The following is a 15,190-nucleotide window of genomic DNA, read 5'->3' on the forward strand; positions in this document are numbered from 1 at the left end:
GATTAGTGAACTTGAAGACATAGTAATAGAAAATATCCCAAATGAAACACAGAGAGAATAAAATATTGAACAAAATAAACAATGACTCAGTGGCCCATGGAAAAATAAATAAAAATTGTAGTCCTAGGAAAAGAAGGAGGATAGAAAAAATATTTGAAAAAATGATAGTTGAAATTTTTCCAGTTCGATAATGGTCATAAACCTACTGATCTAAGAATTTCAACAAACCTCAAGCTGGATAAATACATAGAAAATCACACCAGGGAATAATCAAATTACAGACAAGAAACAGCAGACAAGAAAACCAACTTATGAGCAGAGGGCAAAATGCCAGTAAAGTGAACCATCAAACTTAAAATCCTGTCCATAAATGAGTAACAGAAGAAAAAAAACAGACTTTATCCATGACAAACTACTGCAAAATGTCAGAATTTGTGAACAGAAGGTTAAGACACTGAAAAAAGAAATAAAACACAAAGGTTAAGAAAATTATAACATTGCACTTTAAGCAAGCAAGAACATGAGGATACTAATAAACACCTTGAATCAGAAATACAAAAACTAAAAACAGAAATAAACAAAAAAAGGAAGAAATAAAATGAGTTAATTTTTCTGATGAAGGAAATACAAAAAAGCAAAAACACACATACGTTTTTAAAAAGACCAAATTACTGTATGCCAAGGGAGAATAGATTTAAATGCAAATTAATAAGAAACATTAAAGAAAATCAGGAAAATATCAAAGAAAATAAAAACAAGATAAAGAAAGAAATGAAAAGACTCTGGTAAAATGGTTAAATGGAAGGCCAAAAAAGAAAAAAAACAGCAAATATTTATTTACACTACTGGTGTCCCTGAAGAAAAGAAGTCAAAAAAATGTAAAATAATTAATATTTACACTACAATAAAAAAAAAGAGAGAGAACCTTCAGAAATAAAAGAAGAAACTACACATTGAAAAGGCTTAGCAGGTACCAGAGAAATTGATCTAGAATGATGCAATCTGAGACATAAAGAAAGCAAAAGTCTTTTGGGGCTCTGGCCAAAAAGATGAAATAAATTACAAAGCAAGAGAATTAAATTGTTACCAGGTTTCTTAGAGGCAACATGAAAAGATAATAACAGTGGAACCGTATTTTCAAGAAAGTCAATGAAACAAAAAAGTGTGAACCAAGGGTATTATATCCAGTCAATCTGTCATTCAAATTTTAAGGTTATAGAAAAAGTTTTGCATGTGCCTGAACTCAGGGAATACTGTAAGCATGTGCCCATCCTGAGATATCTACTTCAGGGTGTTTTATCCAATCATGAAATCACTGGAAAAATTCCCCAAAAGAGGATTTCATACATTCAATTGTAGAGCTAGGACTAAAACAATTGTGGGGTAAATGTTTGAAAAATATTATGGAAATATTACATATTCATAGGCCAGGCGTGGTGGCTCACACCTGTAACCTCAGCACTTTGGGAGGCCGAAGTGGGCAGATCACCTGAAGTCAGGAGTTCAAGACCAACCTGGACAACATGGTGAAACCCCATCTTTACTAAAAATGCAAAAATTAGCTGGGCGTGATAGCAAGTTCCTGTAATCTCAGCTACTCAGGAGGCAGGATAATCTCTTGAACCCGGGAGGCAGAGGTTGCAGTGAGCTGAGATGGCACCACGATGGTCCATCCTGGGCAACAGAGCAAGACTCTGTCTCAAAAAAATAAAAAATAAATAAAATTTAAAAAAAGAAATATTACATGTTCTTTCTAAGTAGAAAAAACCCAACTAAACATCGGGAGAAAAGAATGAAAGGGGAAAGTAAAATATTCATTGAATGCTTCATAGATAATAAATGGGAATCCTAGGATACCATCTAAAACTGACAAATGGTAAAAGGTTTAGAAAGAATAAAGGGAACTAAGGGCACTATAAACAGTATTAATACAAAGATAACCACTTGTGAGAGGCAGAATAATGGTCCCTCCCAAAGATATTTCTGTCCTAATTCTCCCATTCTGTGAATACGTCAGGTAAATGGCAAAGGGAAATTAAAGTTGCAGATGGAATTAAGGTTGCTAATGAGCTGATCTGAAAACAAAGAGATTATCCCGAATTATGTGAGTGGGCCTAATGTAAACATGAGGATTTTTTAAAGTGGAATAGAAAATCAGAAGAGAGAATCAGAGACATGACAGCATGAGAAAGATGCAGCCCAACATTGCTGGTTTTGAAGTTGGATGAAAAAGGCTGTGAGACAAGAAGAGCAGGCAACCTCTAGAAGTTGCAAATGGCAAAGAATGGATTCTCCCCTGGATTCTCCAGAAGAAACACAGACTGGCTGACATCTTAATTTTAGCCCAGAGAAACCCATTTCTGACATCTGACCCATAGAACTTAATTTGTGCTGTTTCATGCCAGTAAGTTTGTAGTAATTTGTTAACAGCAGTAATGGAAAATTAATATACTACTAAAATAAAAAGAACCTTCTTATATACCAAAAGATATTTTAAAAAGAAAAGAGAGCCAAATTAAAAGAAAACATAACAATATACACAGTTATTACAACATAAGATAATATGACAGAATTGAGACAAATATGAACAGGTTTAACTTGCTTATTAAGGGGAAGAGATTTTTAAATTGGCTCATAAAGTAAAACCCAACTATATACTCTGTGTAAGGCATATGGTTAAAGCATGATAATTCAGAGTTTAAATATAAAAGGATAAACAAAGACTTAGCAAAGAAATTGAAACAATAAGAAAGTAAGAGGTTATAATTCTAATACCAAAGAATATTTCAGACAAGACTTAGATAATGAAGAGATTATAAATATGGCTATGAATGCAAGATTTCTAAAATCTCTATATATGTATGAGCATATGTTTATGTGCACGTGTGTGTGTACATATATGTACATGCACACTTATCCCCTACAGGTGTTGTTCACTGATAACTTTGATTACCCAGTCATGATGTTTGATGTTTCCCTAATATATACACATATATCTATACAACTATAGATATATTTCTATGAGTATGTATATCTATATAACTATAGATATATTTATATGAGTATATATGCCCCTGAACCTCTCCACTGAAATGATCTCTTGCTAAAGCTAATAACTCACTAATTGCCAAGCCCAAAGGCCACTGAATAGTTACTAACTTAGTTGCCCTCTTTTTGGCATTTGATGCTTTTGAGCACTTTTTTTTCTATAAACTACTTACCCAGTTTACTTGTGTGTTAGCATATTCTCCTTAGTCTCATTCTTCAGGGGTTTTTTGGGTTCTTTTTTTGACTTACCTTTAAACAATGGTGTTTTCTAGGCCTTCACTCTTGATCTTTTCTTGCTGAATAAACTTTCTGGGCAGGATTTTTCAGTCCAACAACCAGTAACTTCTAACATCTCTATGCTGATAACTTCAAATTATGTCTTTACCTTCAGTTTTTTTTCTTTATTTTTTATTTTTTACCTGAATTCAAGACTCATTCGTCTACCTATCTTCTAAATATCAAAGGCATTCAAATTATACTTGTCCAGAATTGACCTCATTTTTTAAAAACTCCCAAATGTGTTCCTTCTTTTATATTCCCTCCTCTCTTATGAAACCACATAAATAAAATCACTCAAACCAAATCTAGCAGATTATTTTAGACTTCTCACTCTCCCTGCATACCCAATTGGTCATTAAATCCTATTGACTCTATTCCTTAATAGGTTTTATATAATTTACTTCCTTTTCTTCTCTGATTTAATTCAAAGTTTGAATACAATATGGAGCTTATATTCCATCTCAGGCTTAGGAAGTGGGAAATATAACAAGTTCAGTTTGGGAAGGTGCTGATTTTTAAGGCAAATGAGAAACAATCAACAGGATATACTCATCAGAGACGTGGATTCCTGAGCTCAAATATCAAAGAAGAGAACAAGCTGCAAGTGAAAGTACAGATTCGAGAACCCTTAGAATATAAACTGTAGTTAAATTCATGAGAGTGTGGGCAGACAGCAGTGGGCCAAAGCTAGAAGCTTCGTGGCCTTTAATTCCTTATGGGAAGAAAGCTTGGCTGCTCTATTAGTCCATTTTCATGCTGCTGATAAAGACATACCTGAGACTGGGCAATTTACAAAAGAAAAAGGCTTATTAGACTTAGAGTTCTATGTGCCTAGGGAGACCTCACAATCATGGTGGAAGGTGAAAGGCACACTTCACATGGCAGCAGCAGGAGAGAATGAGAGCCAAGTGAAACAGGTTTCCCCTTACAAAACCATCAGATCTTGTGAGACTCATTCACTATCACGAGAACAGCGCAGGAAAGACCCACCCCCATAATTCAATCACCTCCAACTGGGTTCCTCCCACAACATGTGGGAATTGTGGGAGTTCCAATTCAAGATGAGATTTGACTGGACACAGCCAAGCCATATCATTCTGCCCCTGGCCCTTCCCAAATCTCCTGTCCTCACATTTCAAAACTAATCATGCCTTCCCAACAGTCCCCCAAAGTTTTAACTCATTTCAGTGTTAACTTAAAAGTCCACAGTCCAACATCTCATTTGAGACAGGGCAAGTCCCTTCTGTCTATGAGCCTGTAAAATCAAAAGCAAGTTAGTTACTTCCTAGACACAATGGAGACACAGGCATTGGGTAAATACAGCCATTCCAAATGGGAGAAATTGGCCAAAACAAAGGGGCTACAGGGCCCATGCAAGTCCAAAATCCAGTGGGGCAGTCAAATTTTAAAGCTCCAAAACGATCTCCTTTGACTCCATGTCTCACATCCAAGTCACACTGATGCAAGAGGTGGGTTCCCATGGTCTTGGGCAACTCCAACTCTGTGGCTCTGCAGGGTACAGACTTCCTCCTGGCTGCTTTCACAAGCTGGCGTTGAGTGTCTGCAGCTTTTCCAGGTGCACAGTGCAAGCTGTCAGTGGATCTACCATTCTGGGATCTGGAGGACAGTGGACCTCTTCTCATGGCTCCACTAGGCAGTGCCCCAGTAGGGACTCTGTTTGGGGGCTCCGACCCCACAATTCTCTTCCATACTGCCTGAGCAGGGGTTCTTCATGCCCCACCCTGCAGCAAACTTCTGCCTGGGCATCCAGGCATTTTTATACATCTCCTGAAATCTAGGCAGAGGTTCTCAAACCCCAATTCTTGACTTCTGTGCACTCACAGGCTCAACACCATGTGGAAGCTGCCAAGACTTGGGGCTTACACCCTCTGAAGCCATGGCCTGAGCTCTACTTTGGCCCCTTTCAGCCACAGCTGTAGCAGCTAGGACATAGGGCACCAAGTCCCTAGGCTGCACACAGCACAGGGACCCTTGGCCTGGCCCAGGAAACTATTTTCTCCTAGGCCTCTGGGCTGTGATGGGAGGGGCTGCTGTGAAGACCTCTGACATGCCCTGGAGACATTTTCCTCATTGTCTTCAGTATTTACATTCAGCTCCTTGTTACTTATGCAAATTTCTGCAGCCAGCTTGAATTTCTTATCAGAAAATGGGTTTTTATTTCCTATCAAATTGTCAGGCTGCAAATTTTCTGAACTTTCACACTCTGCTTCCCTTATAAAACTGAATGTCTTTAACGGCACCCAGGTCACATCTTGAATGCATTGCTGTTTAGAAATTTATTCTACCAGATGCCCTAAATCATCTTTCATGTTCAAAGTTCCACAAATCTCTAGGGTGGGGGCAAAATGCTGCCAGTCTCTTTGCTAACACGTAACAAGAGTCACTTTTGCTTCCTCTCCCAACAAGTTCCTCATCTCCATCTGAGACCACCTCAGCCTGGACCTTATTGTCCATATCACTATCAGGCTTTTGGTCAAAGCCATTCAACAACACTCTGGGAAGTTCCAAACTTTCCCACATTTTCCTGTCTTCTTCTGAGCCCTCCAAACTGTTCCAACTTCTGCTTGTTACCCAGTTCCAAAGTCACTTCCACATTTTCAGGTATCTTTTCAGCAACACTCCACTCTCAGTAACAATTTACTATATTAGTCCATTTTCATGCTGCTGATAAAGACATACCTGAGACTGGGCAATTTACAAAAGAAAGAGGTTTATTGGACTTATAGTTCCACATGGCTGAGGAGGACTCACAATCATGGAAGAAGGTGAAAGACACGTCTCATATGGCAGCAGCAAAAGAGAGAATGAGAGCCAAGTGAAATGGGTTTTCCCTTATCAAACCATTAGATCTCATGAGACTCATTTACTGTCACAAGAATAGCACAGGAAAGACCCACCCCATAATTCAATCACCTCCCATGGGGTTCCTCCCATGACACATGGGAATTGTGGGTGGGGAGTTACAATTCAAGATGAGATTTGGGTGGGGACACAGCCAAACCATATCAGCTACTGAAACAGGGAACTTGCTAAATGGAGTGAACTCTTGACAGAGTTGCTTTGGAGAAATAAAATGGGGAGTCGATAAGGAATGTGCAGCATGGCTCTGGGGGAGTGGGATTGTTGGGGCAGAACAAAAGACCCCAGGATGGACTATTATGGTGACTGTTCTGGATGGTGAGTGAAGGGAAGCCAGGCAGGGTGAGGGCTCTGAAGAACTTGCAGAACAAGAGCCAAGGAATGAGAGGTCACAATTAGAGCAGAGCATAGATGTGTAGTGTAAGTAAAAGAGCAAAACATAAGAAAGAATTAAGGTCGGGTCAGAAAATAGATCACTGAGATGCTACAGGGTGATAATGTACGAATGATTAGAATCAAGCATGCAAGAAGGCATAATTTGGAGGCATTGGCTGTGATGTCAACAAATATGCTGAATCTCTCAAGTATTTTAGGTAGTTTGGGGGTGACCAGGAAGATCAGATATCAAAGTCCTCATTGAAGATTACAAAAAGAGAGGAAGCCTATAGTCACCCATAATATCTCGTGATATCTTGAGAAAAAGCAAAGAATGTTAGTTTAAGAGAACCGTAATTTTTAGGAAGTCTGATGCAGCTACAGGCCCAGAAACTTTGCTCTGGAACCTGATTTCGAAAATGGGGGACAGGAGAGTCAGGGATTGTGTCTGCTGTTGGGTCCTTGAATTGATGAAGGGCAAAACTCTGGAAAAGCAGTTTATATCTATGTGCTTAGGAATTCAAAGTCCCCTAAGCATTCTTTCTTTCTTATCAGCTTTCGTTTTAAGCCCTAGAACTTCAGAAACTGCTTTACTAGTGAAGGGGGTGGCGGGGTCTGAAAGGAGAGAGGTTACTTTGTCTCTTTCTCTTGAAAATAAAATGGTACTTGGTAGGAAGTCTCTGGAGAAACAGCTGATTCACAGTTCCTCTTGTGAGAACGTCACCTTGGCAGCGTTTCTCAGGTCACAGAAGATTTGAGTTTCTGTCATTCACACAGGTCACACTTGCCTGGAGAAGAAGGCAATTAGTATCCTTTCCTGGAAGGTCCGTTGGCTCACCCTGAGACCTACTTTGTTTCTGTGACCTTTTTCTGCTCCTAGTTTTATATTACTTATGAATGCTAAAGGAAAAGGGTTTGGGGCTGCATTATTCTTTGAGTAAATTTGTTTTAGCTGATTTTTTTTCTCTCTGATATTTTTTCCTTCTGATCATAAGCAGAGGTCATGAAAAGAGGTGGGATCTACAAAGACTATTACCTGATATTAGCTGAGGAGGGTAGATGCTGAGAAACACACAGAGAAAAAGCAAAAGACCAAGAGATAGAGAGAGAGAGGCTACAGAAAGCCTCCAGAAATCCTAAAGAGCAAAAATGCTATGCCAATAAACACAAAAATGTTAAAGTAATAGATATTTCCATCAAAAAGTAAATTAGACCTTCAAATTAATTATAAACATTAACATTTAATTAATGAAAAATCCTAAAGGATAAAAGAGTCGGTGCCAGAAAAGAAAATTTAGAGATAAGATTCACTTAGATTTCACTGTATCCAATTCTAATTTTCCCTTCCAGAAAGGAGCAGGCTGTTTATAAACCTTTGAAAGGAAGACTCCACCACCCCTTTCTGCCTTACTAGTAAGGTGGTAAGAGAAGATGTGTCTAGCTCTTCTAAATAGCCCGAGCTAGCCATATGCAGAAGATTGAAGCTGGACCCTTTTCTTACACCATATACAAAAACCAACTCAAGATGGATTAAAGACTTAAATATAAAACCTAAAAATATAAAAAGCCTGGAAGATAACCTAGAAAATATTCTGGACATAGGACCTGGCAAAGATTTCATGATAAAGACACTAAAAGTAACTGCAACAAAAACAAAAATTGACAAAGGAGACCTAATTAAACTAAAGAGCTCTACATAGCAAAAGAAACTATCAAGAGTAAACAGACAACCTACAGAATAGGAGGAAATATTTGCAAACTATCAGATGGATAGTTTGCATCAGATGGATAGTTTCCATCTGACAAGTTCTAATATCCAGAAGCTACAAGAAACTTAAACAAATTTACAAGAAAAAACCAAACAACCCCGTTAAGAAGTTGGCAAAAGACATGAACAGACACTTTTCAAAAGAAGATATATGTGAGGCCAACAATCATATGAAAAAATGCTCAACATCACTAATCATTAGAGAAATGCAAATTAAAATCATGATTAGATACAACTCACACCAGACAAAAAAGTTATTATTTAAAAAATCAAAAAAATAACAGACACTGGCGAGGTGGTAGAGAAAAGGGAACACATACACTGCTGGTGGGAATGTAAATTAGTTCACCTATTGTAGAAAACAAATTGGTGATTTCTCAATGAACTTAAAACAGAATTACCATTTGACCCAGCAATCCCATTACTGGGTATATACCCAAAGGAATAAAAATCATTCTGCCACAAAGACGTATTCTTGCATATGTTCATCACAGTACTATTCACAGTAGCAAAGACATGGAACCAGCCTAAATGCCTATCAATGGTAGCTACAAAAATTATGGTGGTAGACTGGATAAGAACTAGGAGTTACATATACATCACAGAATACTATGTAGCCATGAAAAAGAATGAGATCATGTCCTTTGCAGCAACATGGATGGAGCTGGAGTTCAGTATCCTAAGCAAACATAGGAACAGAAAACCAAATACCGCATGTTCTCCCTTTTAAGTGGGAACTAAACATTGAGTACACATGGACACAAGGAAAGGGACAACATACACGAGGGCCTACCTGAGGGTGAGGTTCAAAAACCTTTTTATCAGGTACTATGCCGATTACCTGGGTGACAAAATAATCTGTACACCAAACCCTTACAACATGCAATTTTTGTATATAACAAACCTCCACATGTATCTCTGAGCCTAAAATAAAAGTGAATAAAATGAACAAATAAATACACAGCCCCAGAGAAGAGTTGCTGAGCTCAATTCTAGTCTCAAACTAAAAAAAAAAAAAAAAAAAAAAATGCAATGTTGTGAAGCAAAAGATTTTGAGGTAGAAATACCGTATTTACCCAAAGATTTTCTAGGCAAACCCTGAAATTTCTATGCTCATACAAGGGCTTTTTTCCCCCACTTCTAAGCTTGGCTAAACATCCTGGTTACCACCATACATAATGGAGAGCTTCTCTTTTGCTGCATAATTACTAGTGCCTTAGATTCAACAGGTTTACTATGGCTAACTCTATCAGGGGCTACACTACATGCTAGACCAATTCAAATATTTAGCAAACCCTATGAATATTTATTGATCATTTATTGATGTCATGGTACTGGGCCCAATACCCAACTAGGTATTACAGAGTGAACCAAAAAAACATAAATGTGATCTCTTACGTTCTAAAGAGGAGAAAAGACATATGCATATGGGAAGATTTTTAAAGGACAATAAACACAGACCAAGTTAAATGAGACACATTTACAGTAAGTAAACGAGGATAGAGATTGCTATGAACTCAAGTACTCAGAGAAAATTTTTTCATGATGTCTAATATACAAAGAACAGTGCGTGACTAGATATTTGTTTTAGAATATTATTCAGGTGACATTATTAAGGATGGATCTAAAGAAAAAAATAAGACAAGGAAACTACTGCTGCATCAGCAATGATACACATTAACATGAGGGCAGCGGGGACGGAGAGAAACAGATGCATTTAAATCACATTAAGTAGATCTCTTGTCAGAACTTAGTGATTGATTGGAAGAGAAGTTGCCAAACAAGGAAGAGTTAAGAATGACACCCAAGATTTTTGTCTAAGAAAATTGTTTAGATGGTTTTTCCATTCACTGAGATGCAAATGCATATGAAGAGACAGACTTCTGTGTTAGGTGTTATTTGAAATACAGAGATAGTATGAGATGTTGTCTCTGCCTGGATTCCACTTCTACTTTCTCTTTTTCTATATCCTTTATTTCTCGATATAGGGTCTTGAGTAGTTTCATTTCATAAATTTATTTAAATATTGTGATGACCTAACTTACTGTCATGTTATCTTCATTTACTTCAGTACTTCTGCAAGGTTTATAGAAGTTAATATGAAAATAAGCAGGCCGGGCATGGTGGCTCACACTTGTAATCCCAGCACTTTGGGAGGCCAAGATGGGCAGATCACGAGGTCAGGAGATCGAGACCATCCTGGCTAACAAGGTGAAACCCCGTCTCTACTAAAAATACAAAAAATTAGCCGGGCATGGTGGCAGGCACCTGTAGTCCCAGATACTCGGGAGGCTGAGGCAGGAGAATGGTGTGATCCCGGGAGGTGGAGCTTGCAGTGAGCCGAGATGGCCACTGAACTTCCAGCCTGGGTGACAGAGCAAGACTATCTCAAAAAAAAAAAAAAAAAAGAAAGAAAAAAGAAAATAAGCATAAATAATTCAAAACAAAGAGATTCAAAAGTTTATTTTGTGGGTATCTCCCTAGTCTCCCATCCTTTACCAACTCTAACTTTTATAATTAAAAGGATACGAAGAGATTAAGACAGACTTTCAGACATCTTCAAAAACTAGTCCAGTCTGTAAAAATGCTTATGAACCCACCAAATATTCCCAGCTTTGCTTGTTTCTAAAAGGAGTTGTACATAAAGGTGATGAATGTTACAGTCCAGAGGCTAGAACTGAGACTTTGAATTATATTTTCTTTACTTTTTTTCTATAAAAATTTCCAATTTTCTGAAAATTTGAGCTCTTAGCTAGAAATCTCTTAGGCTCTTTGATTCAGGCCTAAGACTGTGAGATGTGGACACATCTATATGGCTGGATTAAGCAGATCATTTCTAGTCTCATTTGACTTAGTCAAGAAGCCAGCTTTCCCCAAATTACAGGTTCTCCCGGGAAAAGGCTTCACCACCCCTGTCTATTCTACTTAGTGTCTGGAACTGATGAAGCAATGGATGTTTTGTGCAGGAGTAAAAGGAGAGAGAGGGGAATCTGCACATGTCAACATCATGTTGGCAGCAACATACCACCCCTCTACCTGTCTCAAAGCCCAGCAGCATAAGCATGTACCTGCCAAGATAGGAACAATGGAGAGAAGCCAGGGCCCGGGTAAAACGTCCCAACCGAAGTATTTCGAGTCAGTAATAACAGACACTAGGCCTAGATAAGTCACTCAGAGCCCTGTCTCTCCGAGTGTTTTCCGTAGCATTCAACGGAAAATGGTCAGTATGTGCTGGTCCTTCCTCCCTCCCCTCCCCACTGATGAAGTATCTTAGCTCCCAATCAGGAGTATTCCTATAGCTCAGAAGTGTTTTCCACTGAGCCATGGCTGCGAAGACCAAACACATAGGGCTACAGTAATCTCCCTGGTGAAGTCTTTCAGAATCCTTGGACTTTGAGTCTTTGCCAAGGGTTTATGGTTTGAGAGGTTTTTCATATATTTCCTTTTGGGGGACCATGAGGAAGGAAGCTAACGGGATGATTTTGTAAAACGGGGAGCCACCCTAAAAACAAGTCAGTAACGGCAGCAGCAACAGCGGCAGCAGCAAGCCAGAGTTGAATTCCATTTAAATAAAATGCCAAAAGGCAGTCAGTGAAAGTGACATTTATGGTGTTACTACAAATGCATTCAGTGGGAAAGCTCAGTAGCAGAAGCAAGGGGGAAAAAAACAAGCTGTAGTGAAAACTGCCATCTGTATATTGTGCCCCGTTTTTAATATTCTGTATTCTCATAAAAAGTGTTGTTTCTGTCACTATTCAATCTCACAAACTCACACAGAACACTGTTAAAAGTCAGCAGTGTGTGAAATGGTATTTTAAAATAAATGAAACCCGCTCGCAGAGCTGCGGAGGAATATTGCAATGCTGGGCGCTGACAGACAGGCACTGAAAAGTAACAACCGTTATCATCTTAAAGCAAAGCGGATTAAATAAAAACCCACAGCCAGTGGTGCATTACCAAGTCTGATATTGACACAGCTGCTGTGGTGGTTATTTTTCATTGTCTCATCAAGACAAAGCATCATGGGATATCAATCTTCCCTCTGTCAGGCCATGCCTGGTATAAAGTTTTTCGTTTACATTTTCATTATATCCCTTTTATCGCCCGTGCCAGCATTTTTTCTTAACTGTGGGGTCCAATGACCTGTGGGGCAGTGTTGAGCTATTACCTTCTGGCCAGAAGAGCTCCCTCCTGGGGCAAAGGGTAGTTTGCTCCTCTTCCCCTCCCCCATCACCTTTTAGCTGTCTTATGGCAAAGTATGTCCATTATTCTCTTGTGTTGGTGGGTGATTAGAAACTGTAATGTGTGTGTGCTTGTACGTGAGAGAGAAATAAGGGGCAAGAGGGAAAGAGGTAATGATTGTGAGAATTAGAAGAGCATTTGAGGATACTATTTTCTTTCTCTTTTCTCTGGGAAGAACAAGGATAGAAAATACACAACTCCCTGGAGAATGCTACAGCTGCAAAACCAGGTTAATGCTTAACTTTTATACACCACTGTTTTATTTTCTAGACTGGCTCACTCTTTCCTGATTTGGCCTTTCATTCAGACGTTGGCTGATCTATGGAAAATACATTTTAATTTAACTCACACACACAAAAAACATTATCTCTGAGAAAGATCACTCTTCTTTTGGGAGGCTGATAGAAGTATTCTCTACACTTCTCCCTCCGTCTCTTACTTCCCTTGTTTTGGAAGTTTATTAGTGTAATTTCTTTAGGAAAGAAAATTCAGTTATGAAATATTTTTCAGTATTTTAGTCTCTACTTTGTAAGTCATTGGCTCCAATGGCAGGGGAAACAAGTTTCTTTAGAAAAATTTAGAAATTTGATTTTTTTTCAGATGGAGATAGGTGTAACAAAGAGAGTGGGGCTTAGAGATCACTTTTTGAGCATCTTCCACATGCCCTACAGGAGGGTTGGAAATGAATGTCAGGACAGCTGAAAGCTTTGTGAGATATTCAGAAGAAAGGATTGTTCCTCTTGTGTGTCTTCTGCACCAGCAAAAATTGAGTCAGGTCAAAAGATCTGTATAAGTTACAGTAATGTTAACTAGCTGCTAAACACATGGCTTCAACACTTAACATCTGAGAGGCTTAGCCGAATAGAAGTTTATTTCTCACTTGCGTCGCAATCGATGTGGGTTAAGGTGCCCTCCTACCTCCTTTGAAACATGTGACCTCCAAGGTCACTGCTGAAAAAGAAGAGTATCCAAATATTAGACAAGAAGTTTTTAGGACCAGGCATGAAAGAGGTTTTCATCACTTCTGCCAACATTTCGTTGGCCAGAGCTCAGGCACATGGCCTCACCCTAACTGCAAAAGAGGCTAGGAACCTTCTAGGAGTCTTCCTATGTGCCCTGAAAAAAAGTGCAGTGAATGCAATAAACTTTTGTTGTTGGCCACAGAATCAGGATAGGAAAAGGAAGAGCAGTATAAAATAAGTGAGCGGAAAAGAGGATGTATTGCTACAGTAAGGATCAATCTGTATGTTATCCCAGTACCCTTTGCCCTCCATCAGGAAGCAGAGTCCATAGACATGTTCCTCAGGCTGTGTTCTGGTTATCTATGGCCAGGTAATGACTACCCTCAGAATCGTGGCTTAAAACAGTCATACACATTAATTTTGTTAATAAATCTGAGGTTTGACAGGGGTCAGTGAGACAGTTCTTGCTCAAGTGTCTCTAGTGAGATGGCAGTGAGAGAGTGGCTGGGGTCACCCAAAGGTTCCTTTACTCACACGTCTCCTGCTTGGACTGAGAACACTCAAAACAGCTGGGACTAGAACATCTGGGGGTCCTTGGGCATCCCTCTAGAAGTGATCTTTCCATGGTGTCTCTACATGCTGGTCTCATGGTGGCTGGGCTTCTCACATAGCAACTAAAGTTTCTCAGAGAGAATTTCCCAAAAGTAACGAGGAGTTGCAATGGCCTTTTCTAACACAGCCTCAGAAGTCAGGCTGTATTAACTTCTGCCACATTTTGTTCATCAAGGCAGTCACAAATGTCTGCCTCTCCCCTAACTACCCCCTCAAGTTCAAATGGGGAGATAAAGATTCCACTTGGCTTTTAAAACCATAGCAAACTTGAGAAGTTTTTTGTTATTGTTGTTTGGTTGGTTTTTTTGTTTGTTTGTTTGTTTGTTTGTGGGTTTTTTTGAGGCAGTCTTTTTCTGTTGCCCCTGCTGGAGTGCAGTGTTGCAATCATAGCTTACTTCAGCTCCGAACTCCTGGGCTCAAGTGATCTTCTTGCCTCAGCTTCCCGAGTAGCTAAGACTACAGCCACACACCACCATGGCCAGCTAATATTTTATTTTTTTGTAGAGACGGGGTTTCACTATGCTGCCAAAACTGGTGTCAAACTCCTAGCTTCAAGTGATCCTCCTGCCTCAGCTTCCCGAAGTGCTGGGATTACAGGCGTGGGCCATTGCGCCCAGCTGAGAAGTTTTTAAGCTACTCATGTTGAGGATGACTAATGTTCAGACTAAATCTATGTCCTTGTAAATTCATAGATAAAAATTAAAAAGTTAGCCTATCATGGAAATAACCCTAAAATGTTAGTAGTTGTATAACAGAAACAAAATTATGTGTGGATATGAGATATTTTTTTCTCTCAAATTCATCTCATTTTACCTCATTTATACTATTTTTACACTTGCAACAACAACAAAAATCCTTCCGCAATTGCTCTAACTACAGCATTATCTCCTACCCATTTATCCCTTCTGTAGCATGTAAAGATTCAGAATGGATTGGTTCAACTAAAAGTTATAGTTAGGAAAAAATTCTGAAAAACCGAAAAATGAAACAACGTCTATAGTGGCTGCCTGACCACTTCTCAACC

Source organism: Nomascus leucogenys, chromosome 12 (genome assembly GCF_006542625.1).
Source record: "Nomascus leucogenys isolate Asia chromosome 12, Asia_NLE_v1, whole genome shotgun sequence".
Lineage (NCBI taxonomy): Eukaryota > Metazoa > Chordata > Mammalia > Primates > Hylobatidae > Nomascus > Nomascus leucogenys.